This window comes from Oryctolagus cuniculus, chromosome 9, assembly GCF_964237555.1.
Source record: "Oryctolagus cuniculus chromosome 9, mOryCun1.1, whole genome shotgun sequence".
Classification (NCBI taxonomy): domain Eukaryota; kingdom Metazoa; phylum Chordata; class Mammalia; order Lagomorpha; family Leporidae; genus Oryctolagus; species Oryctolagus cuniculus.
In genome coordinates, this window is record NC_091440.1 from 83,433,074 (window position 1) to 83,452,141 (window position 19,068).

The 19,068-nt window shown below is 50.1% G+C and overlaps 1 pseudogene; it reads right to left on the minus strand.

Annotated features, from left to right (window-relative positions):
- Positions 1 to 371: 371 nt before the first annotated feature.
- The window catches only part of LOC108178795 (cilia- and flagella-associated protein 337-like), a 53,616-nt pseudogene continuing 34,919 nt past the window's right edge, over positions 372 to 19,068 (minus strand).

Consider the following 19,068-nt stretch of genomic DNA (forward strand, 5'->3'; position numbering starts at 1 on the left):
GCCCCTTAAGTTGGACATACAGAGTGTGTCTATTTCTCTCTCTCTAATAAACAAAATACTGATGCATGATCTTATAACTAAATCCTTGTGTTCATTTATTATTTCTTCCAGCCAAAGCCCTAGAAGTGGATTGCCATTGAAAGCCTTGGATGCGTATTATCAACCTGCTTTTCAGATAACGTACACTCATTGCCTCTATTCAAGAGCATATCAGCACCCATTTTCCTGCCTCTTTGCCAATGCTGAATACCTTCATTAAAACATTTTTCTCTAAATCTGCTTTTAAAGGATCTTAAAAGAATCCATCTTCATTTGGCCTAACTTAATTTTCCCAACCAGGATATTGCACTAACAAACGGACGTCGCACCCATCACAGTGGGTAACGTGGACAAATCCATTGCCTACTCTGGGGAGGCTGTTGTTCCGGTCCCTGCAGGCCGTAGTCCTGGATGTGGTAGTCACGGATGAAGCCTTGCTGGTCAGCCAGGTAGGTGAGGCTGTCCTCTGCCATCACGGCCATGCTGCTGATCTGAGCTCTCCCTCCAGCCTGAGACACACACACACACACACACATACACACACAGCTTGTTAAAGGCATACACAGACACATACACACTGTTGTTAAACACACACACACAACTTAAACACACACACGCACGGCTCATTCTGGATGAAAATTGCCTGCTGGGTAACCGTGAGGGAAATGCTATATCCAGTTGATGGTAAGAGCTGCACTTACCATAATGCTCTGTGGCTATTAATCCTCCAGGGAGAGATAGGACCCCCATGAAGGGGAATAAAGCTACAGGCCTGGAACCTACAGTCTAGTCCCAAACCAACCCCACAGCAGGGAAGCTGTTTTCCCTTGACTGCCCAACTTACAGGGATGAAGCATGCAATGAGGCCGGCCCTAACAAACAGCCTCCAGAGGGTGGTGGAACCTGGGAGGGAAGGGGCAGTAAGCAGGGAGCATGGCATTTGCAGTTTGCCAGGGGCCTTGAGTCTCCAGGGCTTGTGCTGAGATCCCCGAGCCTCCCAGCCCTGGAGCAAACAGCTCTCCCGTCCCTTCCGCACCGGGTTTATTTTGATCTGGTTAGGATTAGTGGTGGATGCTGGGGAAGGCAGTCCTTCCTGTCCGTGGGTTTTGGTTTCATTGTCTTCTCCACTAATCAGGCAGCCTTCCTGGGACAGGAGGGGAGTACAGTGGAGCCTTGCTCTGGTGCAAGGTGACATCTTGCAGGCTGGGGTGTGGTGTGTGGGTTTATTTTGAATGCACTGTGGGACTTCCTAGACCCACAGGGAGTCCCTGGGGGTTCTTTGTGGCCTCTGGGTCACGGTTCTTGCCCATCGTCTACATGTGTACATTGGCTTGACCTTCACAAAGTGGGACTCTGTGCCTTTCTCATCCTCTTGGGAGCTCCCTGAGCCATCTTAGGATTCTCTCCCTCCTCCAGGGAATGGGTGTGTATGCTCTGTGTGTGTGTGCTCTGTGTGCCCACTCAGATAAAGCAGAAGTGAGAGGTGCCTCAGAGAAGGGGGGGATGGAGGAGGGAGGTGACTGAGGGCCCCCAGCACCCTCAGGGCCTGAGCTGTGGAGCTGTGGGGCCTGGGGCACAGAACAGAGCAGTGGGATCAGGTGGGCCAGCTCCCTGGACAGTGAGAACACAACCAGCCACGCAGTCCTGAACCACTCCTGCACCCAGAGCGGCACAAGGTGGCTGCTCTCCACTTAGAATTTTACTGAAAAGCAAGTATTGGGGCTCCTATCAGCCACAGGGGAGGCCGGCTTTGGCCTGGCTGGGCCCCAGTCATTGTGGGGCTTTGGGGAAGTAACAGCAGCAAATGGGAACTCACTCTGTCTCTTTTTCTTTCTGTCTGCCTCTTAGATAAAAATAAATAAGAATTAAAAACAAAACAAAACAAAAAATCCTAGGGCTTTGGGGCTGGACCCAGGGGGTCTGCACTTTTTTTTTTTTAAGATTTATTTATTTATTTGAGAGTCAGAGTTACACAGAGAGAAGGGAGGCCAAGAGAGGTCAGTCTTCATCCGCTGGTTCACTCCCCAGTTGGCCACAATGGCCGGAGCTGGGCCGATCTGAAGCCAGGAGCCAGGAGCTTCTTCCGAATCTCCCATGCGGGTGCAGGGGCCCAAGGACTTGGGCCATCTTCTACTGCTTTCCCAGGCTACAGGAGAGAGCTGGATCGGAAGTGGAGCAGCCAAGCCTCGAACCGGCGCCCATATGGGATGCTGGTGCTTCAGGCCAGGGCGTTAATCCACAGCAGCCCCCATGCTACTTGTTTAATGTTGTCTCGCTGATCGAGGTGGCTCTGGCCCCAGAGGACGTCCCCCAGCTCTGGGGGAAAGGGGCCCTCTTCCTCCTCTCAGAAGGAGCAGGCTGCCCAAGGGACCTGTGGCCCCGCCCACACCACACCATGGGGCTCTTTGCTTCGCCTGCCTGGACTCCTCCCTCAGTTGCCCATGGCTGCTGGCGCACCTTTCCCTGAAAGCCTGTGCTGACCAGAGCCACCATGCCCCCTGCAGCTGCCTGGTGGGGCTGGTAGGGGCCGTGAAGCAGGGAGATGGGATTCTGAGGAGGTAGGGGCAGAGTCCAAGCTGCAGCTCATCACCTCCCTAGAGGAGAGGTTGAATCTGGAGCAGCCTGGGGGTGGGGATGCTAGATGATCTAGTCCCTAAAGACAGAATAAGGCCAGCAGGAAGTGGCAGAGGGAGCAGGGGGTGGGAGGTGAATCTTAGGGACCCCGACTTGTGCAGCTGGGCTCAGAGAGCCAGTCTTAGGAAAGAGGGACACTCGCCTGCATGGAGCTCTGGCCTTACCTCTGGGCCCGTTGGCCATGAGTGAAGCAGCCGGCAAGTCCAACTTGGCCACCTGCATCTTCAGGAAGGCGAGGCAGGAGACACCGCCGTCTGGGCCTGGCCATGGGGGAAAGATTCATGGCTCTTCCTCCTCCTCCACCCACAGCGCGCGCCTCCCTGTTCCCTGCCCCAGCCTCTGCACAGTCCCTTACCCCCACCCCCGTGATTGGTTTCAGTGGACATTCAGACACCAAGGGAGGCACAGGTGGCCGCCACGCTGGCAGACAGCCCCACCAGCCTGCTCAGTAGAGGCCAGTCCGACAGAGAGGCTAACGGCCCTGGCAGCCTGGAGAGAGACAGGGCCAGGAGACTTGACAGGGGCAGGAGGGAGGGGCTGAGAGTTCTGAGACACCCAGCAGGTGCTCAGGGGCTGAGCCTGGGGTCTGTGGATACTTGCCAAGGGTACCTCCTTCCCAGGAGTGCCTGGTTGGAATAAAGTGGATTAACCCTTACAGCACCTTGGACATTCGCCACTGGCTTTCCTGCACAGGGGACTCTTGTCAGTCCTGTTGTCAGCCAGGAAGGGACCAAGACCACAAAGATGTCCATTCATTACCACATTTACTTATTTATCTATTTTTTTTTAAATCTCCATCTGTTATGTGTGTCTCAGGGACTCGGCATGTGCCCAGCACCACAGAAAGAAGAGAAGCAGAGATCCTAACCAAAATAGCAGGGACTGCTCCCAAGGAAGGGACAGACGCCATCAGCTTGTGCTGTAGAGTGCTTTGCTGTGTGTGGAGGGACAGGGACGGAGACAGTGGCTCAGGGGAGGCTGGCTTTGCTGGAATCTTGAAAGATGGGACTGACACTGGGCAGAGAGGGCCCTCCAGGGGGAGGCAGGTGGCAAACCCAGGCCTCCACAACATGGCTAAAGCCCTGGCTCACTCCCGATGCACCTGCTCCTTCCGCAGTCTGCCACTCCTCTACTAGACCACGCAAGGCCCCTCCGCCTTACTGCTGCTCATCCCCTGTCGGCTCAGCGTGCTTAGGACAGAGGACTCCGGTGTTTGCTCTTGGTGAAAAATCTTGCAAACCTACTTAGATCCAAACCTGCAAGAGCCGTGAAGAAAGTGGTCCCTTGGAAAGAGGGAGCCTGGGCACAGGTTCTCCTAATCCCACTCCCCCTGAGGCTGGGGGCTCCAGGGGTGCGTGGCCCACACTGGAGGGAAGATGAATGGTCTTATGTATAAGGGCTTGTCGAGCCCTGAGTGGCCGCAGCCCTCTCCCCAGTGTGATGGTGTTTGGAGGTGGGGCCTTGGGGAGGTCATGAGGGTGAAGCCCCTTCCGATGGGGTCACAAAAGGGACCCCAGGGGCGCACTTGCTGTCTTCCTGTCACAGGCTGGGCCCAGGAGGGGGTTCCTTCACAAGAACCCAGCCTTGCTGCCTCTCTGATCTCAGACTTCCGGCCTCCAGAGCCATGAGAGAGAAGTTTCGTCGCTTATAAAGCATCTGGCTTACCGTGTTTTGTCACAGCAGCCTGACGGACGGTATGAACAATGGGATTGGTGCCGGAGTTGATACAACACATCTCTCCACGATGCCGCCCGTCGGCTAGCATGCGACACTACTTCTTCGGCTTGTCTGTGAGCTCAGGGCCGCGCTGTCACTTGGGAGCTACAGAGGACACGGCAGACACAGGGCCCTGCCCTCGAGGGGGCTGATGGCAGCAAGGAGGACTGTTCAGTTCAGGCCACTCACTGTTACTCACCTGGCCCCAAGGTGGGCACTGTCCCAGCATGGCTGTATTTCATGATAGCAAACATGGGCACACAGGCACTGTGCATCCATCTTACAGGAAGACAGATGCTTTCAGAACGAATCAGACGTGGCCCCAGTCACACAGCTCTCATGGGGGAGTTTAGGGTCCAAACCCAGGTGTTTGCCTCCAAAGCCTAGGATCTCGACAGGGTGCTTTGTGGGGGTCCACAGGGGCTGAGTTCTGGAGGCGGCAGAATGGGGTGTTGCCCACCTGGAGGTGTGGCTCCTGCATGGCTCCTTCGCCCCAGTGGCCTCCCTGATGCCTGGAAGGCACCACCAGCGATGTTGAGCTAAGCACCGCTCTACTCTGGGGCTATCGGGCTCCTGGGCGTGTTGGACTCAGGGCAAGGAAGGGAGAAGGGACACGAGGACAAACTCCCTTCACTTGTCTGCCTGTGTCCTGGAAGAGAGGCTGGAAGCCCAGGGAATGGGGGTGCCTGCTGGCTTCCTCAAATAACTGCATCATCCAGGTGGAGTCTACAAGAGCACGTGGGAACTTCAGAGGGTCTGTGGAAAGTGGAATAAACGTAAGCTCACTTTGATGTGAAATCTTTTTTGAAATTCATGTACAAAGGAAGGGTCTTTAAAAGTTCATGGAAAATGCATGTTGTAGAAAAACCTATGCATGGATTTCTAAATCTTTTTGCACCAAAATAAACTTCTCTTTTGATTTCATTTTTCTACAAACATTTGAAGAACTCTTGTATTTCTCCTCCGTGAAGCTCAGTTTTCTCCACCTGTGATGTGGAGATTGCCTGATTCATAGGGAATTAAAGGGGGTTGACCAAGGCACTTCGAGAACAACGCCCATGTCCTTGCTGCGAAGGCTGAGGGCATTTGATGAAGCTGAAGGGCCTGGCAGAGACTCTCCACAAATGGAGCTGTTACAACTCTTGCTAGGCAACTCTTCATCCTCGGTTCCCTCATGTTTTGAAAATGGGTACAATACCACCTGTCTCTTGGGGTCTCTGACATACAATATTAAAAGCACTCAGGAAAATTTCTGACGTATTAGAGGCGCCCAACAAATACTGCTCTATCTTGCTTAGATAAAATATTTTTTCTCCCAGTAAACTCACAAGTTTTTTGGGTTTTAGTGTGTTTGAAATTTCTCGATTTTACTCTTGAATCCTTTTTATTTTTTTAAAATATTTATTTATTTCAAAGGCAGAGTTACAAAGAGGCAGAGACAGAGACAGGGAGAGACAGAGAGAGAGGTCTTCCATCCACTGGTTCACTCCCCAAATGGCTGCAATAGCTGGAGCTGGGCGGATCACAAGGCAGGAGCCTGAAGCTTTTTCTGGGTTTCCCATGTGGGTCCAGGGGCCCAAGGACCTGGACATCTTCTGCTTTCCCAGGCCACAGCAGAGAGCTGGATGGGAAGTGGTACAGCTGGGACTTGAACCAGTGCTCATATGGGATGCGGGCACTGCAGGTGGCGGCTTTACCCGCTACGCCATGATGCTGGCCCCTTGAATTCTTTTTGTTTGATATGAGGAAAGAAGTGACAAATCCAACAAAAAGGAAGAATGAAGCTGAAATTTGGAGAAATTGGCTGAAAGAACATGTTTTTAGCTCATGTGGCTTTGTTTGCACAATTGCCTTTCTCTTTTCTAAGAATAACTTTGGCAGAACTATCTAGGGGTGGGAGTGGCAGCACAGTGGGGTAAACCATTGTTTGGAATGCATCAGAGTGCTTGGGACTGAATCCCATCTCTGCTTCCTGTCCAGCTTCCTGCTAATGCAAACCCTGGGAAGCAGCAATTTTGGCTCAAGTGTTTGGGTCCCTGAAATACATGTGAGAGACCTAGATTCGGTTCCTGGCTCCTGGCTTCAGCCTGGCTCAGCCCTGTCTGTTGAGGGCATTTGGGGAGGGAACCAGCTGATGGAAGAGCTCTCTCTCTCTCTCTCTTTCTCTGTCTCTTTCTACTCTCTGGCACTCTTCCTTTAAATAAATAGGAATAAAGAAAAAAATTTAAAAGAATAATGGTCCACATGGTTTTCAAATATGTTCCCCCTTCACCAATGCCGTGTAAGGAAGAGTGCTGTGTTTTCATTTTCTCAACCTTCAACAAGAGCCAGGATGGTTCTTTCCTGGAGGCTTGTGGAATATTCACGTATCGTATCTCACTTTTATAATTTTTGCAACATGAACGATAAGCCATTGGCTATGGCTGTCTTTGCATTTTTGGAGCAGAACAAGGGTTTTGCAGAACCATCAATCACACAACTTGAGCCATAACTGCTGCTGCAAACAGGGTTTTAAATTAGTTCTGCTGGCTGAAAGGTGACTATCACATTCTTGGCCAGTGACTTTATTTTTTTGTTTCAATGGCAATGAAAATTAACCTTTAGAAGGAAATGCCACTGCTTCTTCTCCAAAGATTTGAAAAACTCTGAGACACTCCCAGACAGAGCTTCATAGAATGATCTTTGTTATGGGTAGCAAGGGTAGGATAGGAAAATAAACTCAATGTGTGTGCAGGGAAGAATGGCCTTGGCACGTCCTGGAGTCCAGTAGTTGCCGTTTCTAACTGCTGCCCTCCAGGGTCACTCTCGGTCACTCCAGGGCCAAGAGCATTGCTTCGGCACAATTTTACGTATTGGATGTGCACACCTTATCTCTGAACTTAGATCATGAGCCCCTGGAGGATGGTACCAGGCATCCTAATGCACTGGTTCCCTCTTCACATCTCCCACAGGCTTATGCCCGTGGGAGCAGCTCGAAGGTATTTGTTGACTGAATGAGTCACTGGAGGTTTCCTTGGCTAAGAAATTACCACATGCCTAAAGCAGGACATCTTAATCTGGGGCTCATGACTCTCAAAGGATTTGCTAGTTGGGTCTTGGAAAATACAACTCCTTAATTTTATGCAAAAATGCTCAACTCCTTGTATTTCCTGCAGCAGGGCTCCACAGCAGATGGGTGTCTGTAGACTGCTGCTTGGAAAGGAAGAGCCTAGGCTTTGGAGGTGGGAGAGAAGTGGTTGCAAGGAAGTCCACTTGGCTCCAGGTTCCAGCTGATTTTCCAATGCAGCACAGCCAGCAATGGAACATCTAAATCCTCCACTTGTTCCCCATGTGTGTTTATGGAATGCTTTAGGACTTGGAGGTAGAGAGATGTGATGACAGCCCCGAGCTCACCCCCAGCATTGTACCAGATACAGAACAGGTGTTCATCAGTGTATTTTTAATAAATAAATGAATGACTGAACCCATGATCATGTTAGCAGCAGAGAGAGAGAGAGAGAGAGAGAGAGAGAGAGAGATAGCCTTGAAGACATGGAACCAGGGCAGAAAAATGATAAGGATGAGGTGGAGAGTGGGGAGGTATTTGCAATTCAACATACTGTACACAGTAAGGCAGGCCTAGGGGGCCTAGGGGACTGTGGATCACCAGAGAGGGCATACAAGATGAGAATGGTGTAAAGTCTGATGACATGAAGAGGAATGTGGTACCAAGGAGGAGGGAGGGGATGTGGGAGCTGGACTGGAGGAGCGGGCTGCTGGTGGGGTGCAAGAAGCCTATGGCAAGTGAGAATAGAATGAAGAGGGGTTCAAGTAAGAGCTGAGGTGAGCATCTGGCCTAGCAGTTAAGACACTGTGTTGAGACACCAGCATCCTATATTGGGATGCGTCTGATTCCAGCTTCCCGCTCATGTGCACCTTGGGAGGCAGCAGGTGATGGCTCAGATACTGGGCACCCTGCCACCCATATGGGAGACCCAGATTGAGTTCTTGGCTCTTGGCTTTTGTCTGGCCCATCCCTGGCTGTTGCAGGCATTTGGGAAATGAACCAGCAGATGGGAAATCTCTGTCTGTCAGTGTGTCTCTCAAATAAATAAAGATGAATAAATACATTTTTAAAAAAGTAACAGCAACATCCAAGATGCTCTTGGAGGTACAGAGCATGTTTCAGGTTGCAGTGGATGAATGGGGCTTCTCAGGTGGTAGGCTGGCCAGTAAGATGGACTTTGATGGACAGGTACCCAGGGAGTGGCTGGGCTAACTGAACTCTTAAGCTCCCATTCAGCTTTGGGAATCTCCACTTGACAAGTCAACCACGAAGCCAAGCACATCCCTTCTAACTGGGGGAGTGTCCAGGATGAGGCTCCTTCAGCTGATCTGCCAGCAAGGGTTGGTGCAAAGTGGCCATTGGGCCTGCCCCTCACCTACCTTCTCTGTGGTCCAGGCCCTCTGAGGGGCTGGGACCATTCAACTTGCCTGATGTGGCCTGAGATGACATTGCAAATGACAATCTCCCCATCATAACTGGAGGTGGCAAGGAGAAAGGGTGGGCATTGGGCCATACACAGGATGTCTTTCTGGTGCCCGTGGTTCTGAGAGAGAGAGAGAAAGAGAGAAAGAGAGAAAGAGAGAAAGAGAGAAAGAGAGAGAGAGAGAGAGAGAGAGAGAGAGAGAATGGGGCAGAGTTAAGAAATCACATCCCAGAGCACACACAGCTAACTTTCCTTCACCTGATGCAGGGGTGGGGTGGGCTGCCCACATTCACTGTCCACCTGGAAGTCCCCATCCTTCTATGTAGGGTCTGTCCCAGCCAGAGAGGGGTGGAATCTCGTTGGGTCAGTTTTCACCCTCTCTGGGGACCTTATCTTTCCCAGGAAACCCTTACTCCCAGCAGCTTCCTTGCTGTACCATGCTGCCGGCAGGCAGATGATTCACAAGGCGCCTCACTGGGGCTGCAGTGTTGATGGAAATGCGACAAAAGGACCCGAGCACTGGCCAAGGTTACTTCCAGCAGCCGAAGGCGTAACCCTCCGAGTAGGGTGTACCATGACTCAGTTGCTATGGGACACCCATCTGCCCCACACTGGGGCTTACATGTGCCGGTAGAGGGGGACGGCATGTGCTTCTCCTTGAAAGGAGTGGTTTTGGATGTGCCGTGCTATGGTTTGGGTGTGGTCCGCACCCCCCCCCCCCAGGTTCTATCTAGTGAAATTTGACCCCCATCATGAGGTATTAAAAGGGAAGAAACTTAACCTGAATCTGATGCCTAAAGATGGAGCATCTGGGGATGTGATTCGGATCAGATAAGATCATGAGGGTGGGGTTTCCATGACTGGCTCCTGACTGCTTTATAAGCAGAGGGAGAGAGACACAGTGCCAAATGCCACGCACCCTGTCATTCACCAGCGCATGCTCTGCACCTCCTCAGGACTCTGTCAGCACAAAGGGCATCAGCAGAGGCAGCTCCCAGCCCCTGTGCCTTCAGAACAGGGCACCTACATAAACCTCTTTTTATTTAATTTATTTTTTCTATTTAAGGTGAACAAATGTCATGTATTTCATATGTACAGGTTTGGGAACATGGTGATACTTTCCACCCTACCCTCCCTCCCACCCATGCTCCCACACTTCCTCCTCCTTCCCCTCTTATTCCTTCTCTTTATTTTTACAATGACCTACTTTCAGTTTACTTTATACTCATAAGATTAACCCTACATTAAGTAAAGAGTTCAACAAATAGTAAGAAGAAAAAGCAATGTTCCTCAACAGTAGAGACAGGGGCTGTAAACAATCATCAAATCTCAAAATGTCTATTTCACTCCTATTCATTATGTTTTTGGTACTCTATTTAGTTAACACAGATTAGGGAAAACATATGGAATCTGTCTTTTGCAGACTGGCTTATTTCACTAACTATAATGATTCCCAGTTTCATCCATTTTGTTGCAAAAGACGACAGGATCTCATTATTTTTTATGGCTGAATAATACTACACACACACACACCATAATTTCTTTATCCAGGCATCAGTTGATGGACATCTGGGTTGATTCCATATCTTAGTTATTATGATAACCATGGAGGTACAGATAGCTCTTTTGTTAATTGACTTCATTTCCCTTAGGTAAATTCCCAGGAGTGGGATTTCTGGTCACATGGTAGACCTATTTTCAGCTTTCTGAGGTATCTCCATGCTGGCTTCTACAATAGCTTACTAGTTTACATTCCAACCAACAGTGGATTACAAACCTCTTTTTGTAAAGTAGCTCACCTCAGGTATTTTGTTATAGTATCAAAGAGTTGGCCATACATAGACACTTAGGAAAGGTAAGACACCAAAATGGATTTTGGAAGACCAGTGCTGCTGAGTGCACAGTGTCCCTGGACATGACCCTGTCAACATTCTCCTCGGGAGGCAGTTACTGTGGGAAGAGCATGGACTTCTCTTGTCCCTGGAATGATATTTTTTCTCCCCCTCCCTGGCATACTTGCCACAGAATGTCCCCTGAGGACCCATCGACAATTGCTTCCTATACCTCTTCTGCTTAAACACAAAGATGTGGCAAAGAGGAAGTCAAAGGCCACCTCCTTCCTACAATTCTGTGCTTCCAGGCTCCCATCCCAGCATACTTTGCAGGTTGTGAATGTTTAGGTCTGGGGTCCTCCTTCCATAGCTGCTTTCTTAAGGAGTGGGGTTTACATATCCATTATGAATTGAATGTGTGCATCCACCCCGCCAGATTTATTTATGTGCCTAAGCTTTAAGACCCCAGCATGATGACATTTGGAGAAGGGGTCTCCTAGCCGTAACTAGGGTTTGCTGAGGTTATAAGATGGGGCTACCACAGCAGGATCAATGCCCCCATAAGGAGTCACGCCAGAGGCTTGCTCTCTCTCAGCCACGAGAGGTCGCATGAGAAGGCGGCCATGTGCAAGCCAGGAGGAGAGCCCTCACCAGAACTCATGTATGCTGGCATCCAGATCTCAGACTTCCAGCCTCCAGGACTGTGAGAAATACACTTCGTTGTTTGAGCCTCCCAGTCTGTGGCATTCTGTGAAGGCAGCCTGAGCTGGCCCAGACAGTTTTTTGGCATGGCTTTCAATTCCTAAGAGAATTTTCCAATGCTTTTCTTTCCTGTGCTCAACACCCTCAAACTTTCCAAAGTCCTTCCAAACAACGTGCTTTCTGTGTAATTAGGCTTCTTTCGTGTTTAATCCTTTCCCCTGGTTAGACTGCTTTCCCTTCTGTTAAAACCCTAGCCAGCTTTTATATCCTGTGTGATGTTAGAACAAAGTCAGTGAGTGCTGCCTCTGCGCCTCTCCATTATTGTGAGTGTCTTTAGATTGGCTGTCACATTCAGGATTTAGTATTTTCTCAGGTTTGCATCTCCTCATCAGGCTGTGAGATCCTGGAGGCCAGGGGTATCATTTTATTCATGTTTCTAGTTCTGCATTGTACTCCTAAGGACAGCACTGAACACCAGGGCTCGATGCATCGTGTGAATGGATGGAACACTGCCTGAATAGGTAGCTCATTGACTCACGCTCGGCTTTCTCCCTGGGGCATTTTCTGTATATGTTTGTTCTTTCACTCGGCATTCACCAAACTGCAAGCTCCATGAAAGCAGGGACCACAAGGCAGGTGCTCATTGATGGATCTCTAGTCAACAACACACACTTGGTCCGCAACAGGCATCTACCAGATGCTGGTTGAAAAAAAAAGTATTTGGGGCAGGTTAAAACCCTGGCCTGAAGCACCGGCATCCTATATGGGCACTGGTTCGAGTCCCAGCTGTTTCTCCTCCGATCCAGCTCTCTGCTGTGGCCTGGGAAAGCAGTAGAAGATGGCCCAGGTCCTTGGGCCCCTGCACCCATGTGGGAGACTCAGAAGAAGCTCCTGGCTCCTGGCTTCAGATCAGCACAGCTTTGGCAGTTGCGGCCATCTGCGGAGTGAGCCAGCGGATGGAAGTCCTCTCTCTGTCTCTTCCTCTCTCTGTAACTCTGTCTTTCAAATAAATAAAATAAATCTTTTTAAAAAATATAAAGAAAGAGTATTTACTGGGCCACTACTAAAAAACAGGCACAGGCCGGCGCCGCGGCTCACTAGGCTAATCCTCCGCCTTGCGGCGCCGGCACACCGGGTTCTAGTCTCGGTCGGGGCGTCGGATTCTGTCCCGGTTGCCCCTCTTCCAGGCCAGCTCTCTGCTGTGGCCCGGGAGTGCAGTGGAGGATGGCCCAAGTGCTTGGGCCCTGCACCCCATGGGAGGCCAGGAGAAGTACCTGGCTCCTGCCATCGGATTAGCGCAGTGCTGCGGCGGCCGTTGGAGGGTGAACCAACGGCAAAGGAAGACCTTTCTCTCTGTCTCTCTCTCTCACTGTCCACTCTGCCTGTCAAAAAACAAACAAACAAACAAACAAAAAAACAGGCACAGGGCTAAGTCCCAAGAATTCCACAATATCTGGGGCCAGCATTGTGGCATAGTGAGTAAAGCCACCGCCTGTAGTGCCAGCATCCCATATGGACACTGGTTCAAGTCCCGGCTGCTCCACTTCCAATACAACTCTCTAGTATGGCTTGGGAAAGCAATAAAAGATGGCCCAAGTCCTTGGGGCTCTGCACCCACATGGGAGACCCGGGGGAAGCTCCAGACTCCTGGCTTCTGATTGGCACAGCTCCGACTGTTGTGGCCGACTGTTGTGGCACAGCTCCAACTGTTGGAGAGTGAACCAGCGGATGGAAGACCTCTCTCTCTCTGCCTCTCCTTCTCTCCCTGTGTAACTCTGATTTTCTAATAAAATAAATAAATCTTAAATAAGTAATTATAAAAAATAGAATTCAACAAGATCTGTCTTCATAGAATTTGTATTCTAGTGACTTGTGCCTTTTGGAATACTTACAGGGTCCATGAAGTAGAGAAAGTGGCAGACGATTGGGAATGGTGACCTTACTTTCTTGATATGTGTCATATTGGCTTGGCATCCAGATGATTTTGAGGGCACTGATTCAGGCCCAGGGAGCTGTAGAAAGCCTGAGCACTGGTAAGTCCTAATAAGACTCAGAAGCAGTCTCATGGCTGCGGGCCCTAACAAGACACAGGGCAGCAGTACTGTCACCTCCTGGACTCTCTGGCTGCCTAAGAATTGCACAGTGAATTCACACCAAGCAAGAGCAGGAGATGGGTGCTTTCTTGAGGAAAATGACACACAGCCCATCCCCGAGCTGCCTTTCCTGCACGATGGGACTCCCAGCTGGACTTGGGAAGAGCTGCATGGACTTGACCCTCTGGCCTCACATCCCAGCCTGAACATGTAGGGGAAGTGACTGCTGGGAGCTCAGTGCTGCCGGCTGTGCCAGACTCCGTCACAATGCTGCCACAGCCAGGACTGCTGATGGCTGTGCCCGCCTGAATAGGTCCAGAACTCGGGAGAGCCTCTGGAGCGCAGGAGACATCCATGTGTGCCACTGTGTGGGCTGAGAGTCAAACAGTGAACCGGGCCTCACCAGGTCGCCTTGCCAGTTGGTTGTGGCTCCCAGAAGTGATGCAAGTCACATGGTGAGTCCTGCATTCAAAGCCAGGAGGGGACATTGTACAAGGGATGAATGAGCTGCCAACACACTCCCAACTTCAGAGAGAGGGCACTGGCATATTTTCTAACCCTACCCCCCACCGCACCAGCCATGCAGATTTTTGAAATGTCAAAGCAAATTCCCCTAATGCCAGTGGGAATAAAAAGCAATCCGCTTCTGATGTGTGGGTGATTGCATTGCAGCAAATCATATGTCAGCTGACAAGCTCTGTTCCACGGGCTGCATAGCCTCACCCTCATAATAAGACCCACAGCTCTCACATGCGCTAAAACCAAAGCCGTCAGCCCAGGGACCTATAACTCTAAAGGACAAGTTCAACGCCGAGACTTCCCAGGTAGTCTTCTCTCAAATGAGTCGAAGGATGCAAGGCTTAGGCTGTGAAATGAATGAAGAATTTACAAGGTTTGAAGCCGTTTGGAAATCTCCGTGACCATCCAGCATAGCAAGCAGGAGAAATAAAACGCACTACATGTCAATGTCAGACTTGGGTTCCAACACTTTCAACTCCCCCTGTCTATTCATCCCTTTCCCCGTCTCTAATCATTCACACACGGAGAATTTTCTTTAGGTAGAGCTCTTTACAGATGGCATTTCATTCCCTCTCTCTATTTACAAAGAGACCAGGATATACAGACAAGACAGGAGGAAGAGGGGAGGAAGGGAAGGCTGGGCGATGGCAGGTGATGAAGGAGAAGTGAGATGTCGCTGGGAGATCCTGCACCTGGGGAGAGGGCACCACAGCCTGCCCGTCTCAAGGGTAAGGCAAGCGGGCAATGCAGAAGAGGCCAGGGGAAGAGCTGCAGGTGTCCCCAGGCTGCCCCCTCTGGCCATGATAGCTTTTCTAGCTGGTGTTTTTTCCCATGGAAGGAAACCAGAACAAAGGAACCATGAAGCAAGTGAGGTAAAAAGAAAAGAAATAAGGAAGGAAGGAAAGAGGAGGAAGAAAGGAAGGGACCGAACATCTTTTGTCTATGTCACAGCTTGACTTGTGCCAGATAGTAGAGGCAGACAGAATTTTCCCAAATCTATTTTTAAAAGGAAAAGGGGGAGTACTTTGAAATATAATCATGTTACTTACAAAGTACACATTTATTCTTCTGTCCCATCCAACAGCTATGATACACCCAGAACAACAGCAGAGGTTCATGTTGATACTTGAGCTTCTCATCCAGTTAACTTTTATATGGAATCAACACTGTGGTTCAGTTGTGCCATATGAGAGAACAAGAATATAATCTCTTCTGCTTCCTCTGAAGAACAAGATAAAGTGGGATTTGGTAACTTAAAGTCAGGCTTTCAGAGGGTGCTTCAAGCATCAGGCAACAGGACCAGGGCATCCCATGGTTCTCAAGGCCGGCAGTGGTCACTTGTTGCTGGTGACTCCCCAGGGACCACTGATGTGCTGAGCATGGCTGGGCCACAGGGTGAAGGCACCAATAGACACTGACCAGCACCTGCTTTCACCCTTCCGGTGTGCAGGAGGGAATTTTCCTGGCTTCTGTTCTTTGACTTATGGTGGCCAAATTCAATCACTCCTGGCTCTGATTCCATTCTTAATAAAGCATTTGGTGGGGATGATACTAGTGGAGGTGGCCAAGGCAGAGAGGAGGAGCTGAGCTCATGAGCCCTCCCCTAAGACCTTGCCTCATCCACCCAAACCCCCTCCCCACTTTAGTGCTGTGGAAAATTACTATTTCTGCAAAGCTGCCACCCAGAACTGGCACCAGCCCCAAATAGCCAACATGGCTGCTGGCTGTGTCCTTCCCCACCCCGAATGACCTGTTATTACCTATTACGATGCCATTATAATAAAATTACCATGATGATTCATCTACTCCCATCATGCATCTGATGCCATGACACTTCCAAAAAATGGCCAGAAAATGAGCAGTGCTCAAACCTGCCCCCGAACATCTTCCCCTGCGAATCTTCAATTAAACCTTGTCCCAGACACTGCCCTCTGTGTCTCCGGATCATATAAAGGGATGGCCTGGACCTGCTCACTGGAGTGGCTCACTCTCCAGCATGCCTGCACTCCCTCTCTAGTGTGTAGGTTCTGCTTGCAAATGAATCTTCTTCCATGTACTTTGCTTGCGTCTCCTGTATCAGACAGGAACCTGGCCCCAACTATTCAAACACAGGGAGAGATCCAGTGCTTTTTTTTTTTTTTATTTGACAGGTAGAGTTACAGACAGTGAGAGAGACAGAGAGAAAGATCTTCCTTCTGCTGGTTCACCCGCCAAATGGCCGCTACAGCTGGAACTGCGCTGATCTGAAGGCAGGAGCCAGATGCTTCCTCCGGGTCTCCCATGCGGGTGCAGGGCCCAGGCATTTGGGCCATCCTCCACTCACTCCCAGGCCACAGAAGAGAGCTGGACTGGAAGAGAAGCAGCCAGGACTAGAACCTGGAGCCCATATGGGATGCCGGCGCCACAGGCCAAGTGAGCCACAGCCCTGGCCCCGATCCAGTGCTTTCTAGTGCTACTTCTAAACAATTGTCAACATGTGTAGAGAATTGCTCCAAAATTCTAGAGGAATCTAGTTGCCTAAATCACCACCAGGGAGCAATGGGATCCTTGGGAATGCCTTGGCACGGTTTCTTCTGGAAGATTCGCTTCATTGTTTAAGCATCTTCTTCCAGGACAAACTTTGTATCAACCCTTCTGGTACCCAAGCTGAACACAACTCACTTATTTTGGTTCACCTCCATGTAGGTGCAATCACGGACTTCACTTGTTTTTCACTTGGAAATATAATAATATCTTTTATTGCCGGCGCCGCGGCTCACTAGGCTAATCCTCCGCCTGCGGCGCCAGCACACTGGGTTCTAGTCCTGGTCGGGGCGCCGGATTCTGTCCCGGTTGCCCCTCTTCCAGGCCAACTCTCTGCTGTGGCCCGGGAGTGCAGTGGAGGATGGCCCAAGTGCTTGGGCCCTGCACCCCATGGGAGATCAGGAGAAGCACCTGGCTCCTGCTATTGGATCAGCACGGTGCGCCAGCCGTGGCGGCCATTGGAGGGTGAACCAACGGCAAAGGAAGACCTTTCTCTCTGTCTCTCTCTCTCACTGTCCACTCTGCCTGTCAAAAAAATGAAAATTAAAAAAAATATCTTTTATTAAACATTTTTCTTTATTGATTCTTAAATCAGCTTACACACATTGATGTAATCCAACTGATGACTGGGCAAAACTTGAGGGCATTTCCCTCATTATTCACAGGAATTTTTTTTTGACGGGCAGAGTGGACAGTGAGAGAGAGAGAGAGAGAGAGAGAAAGGTCTTCCTTTACCGTTGGTTGGTTCACCCTCCAATGGCCGCTGTAGCCGGCGCGCTGCGGCCGGCGCACCGCTTTGATCCAAAGCCAGGAGCCAGGTGCTTCTCCTGGTTTTCCATGGGGGTGCAGGGCCCAAGCACTTGGGCCATCCTCCATTGCGCTCCTGGGCTACAGCAGAGAGCTGGCCTGGAAGAGGGGCAACTGGGACAGAATCCGGCATCCGGACCGGGACTAGAACCCAGTGTGCTGGCGCCACAGGCAGAGGATTAGCCTATTGAGCTGTGGCACCAGCCAGGAATTTTTTTTTTTTTTAAGATTTATTTATTTACTTGAAAGTCAGAGTTACACAGAGAGAAGGAGAGGCAGAGAGAGAGAGAGAGAGAGAGACAGAGACAGAGAGAGAGAGGGGGGTTTTCCATCCTCTGGTTGGTTCACTCTTCAATTGGCTGCAAGGGCCAGAGCTGAGCCAATCTGAAGCCAGGAGCTTCTTCTGGGTCTCCCACGTGGGCGCAGGAGCCTAAGGACCTGGACCATCTTCCACTGCCTTCCCAGGCCACAGCAGAGAGCTGGATTAGAAATGGAGCAGCCAGGTCTTGAACCGGTGCCCATACAGGATGTCAGCACTGCAAACGGTGGCTTTACCCACTAAGCCACAGCGCTGGCCCCCAATCCACAGGAATTTTTTCATGGACCCCATGGATATTAAAATCCCTGGATGCTCAAGTCCCTTAAAAGAAATGGCATAGTATTTTTATAGAACCTACACAACCCTCCTGCATATTTTAAATCAGCTCTAGATTACTTAGAATACCTAATACAAGTGGGTGCTGTGTAAATAGTTGTTCTGCTATATTGTTTAGAGAACAATGACAAGAAAAAAAAGTCTTACATGTTCAGTACCGATGAACACTGCTTGCAACCCCAGGATCCCATGTTGGAACACGGATCCAAGTCTTGGCTGGTCCACTTCTGATCCAACTCTGTGCCGACGTGCCTGGGAAAGCAGTGAAAGATGGCCCAAGTACTAGGGCCCCTGCAACCCATACACGAGACCCGGATAGAATTCCTGGCTCCTGGCTTCAGGCTGGCCCAGCCCCTGTTGGCTGTTGTGGCCACTTTGGGAGTAACCAGTGAATGGAAGATATCTTTCTTTTTCTACCTCCTCTTCTCTCGCTGTCACTCTGCCTTTCAAATAAAATACAATAAATCCCTTAAAAAAGAAAAAAGTCTTTTTGATTAGCAGTTGTTTGGGTCCACAGGTGAGAAGCGTGTTGGTAAGGGCGGCCTACCTGTTTTTGAGGTTAGGTGGCTCTCAGGCCGTTAAAGTACTATTGACACTGACACCCTCAGTCCCCTGGGATGCTGATGCTGCCCTTGCTCTCCTGTGGGAAGAAGCTCGCATTCTCCTGGCCAGACCCTAATAGGCCACGATACTGGTTGATTGTTTGGATCAGTGAATGATCGTGTGCAGGTCCAAGGCAGAGCCAGGAATCCCAAGCTCAAGCTTGAATGTCTCTCAAGCTTCTGGTTCATCCCTTTGGTCTCTGACTTTGTTTCTCCTTCTCTGATAGCTGGAGAGTGTTTGCGTCTTGTCTTCCTTGTAGGAGTTTCACATGCTGGAATTAGGACATTTTTAGCAAGAATAGACAACAGGAGAAAAAAAAATGTGGTAAGCAGCTTGTGGAGGGAAACACACCATCAGGGGAAGACACTTACTTTAGGTTTGCTGCACATGTGATGTGCAGATGTTTAGAAAAGTGAATGTCTTCTTCTTCTTTTTTTTTAAAAGATCTATTTAAGGCCAGCGCCGCGGCTCACTAG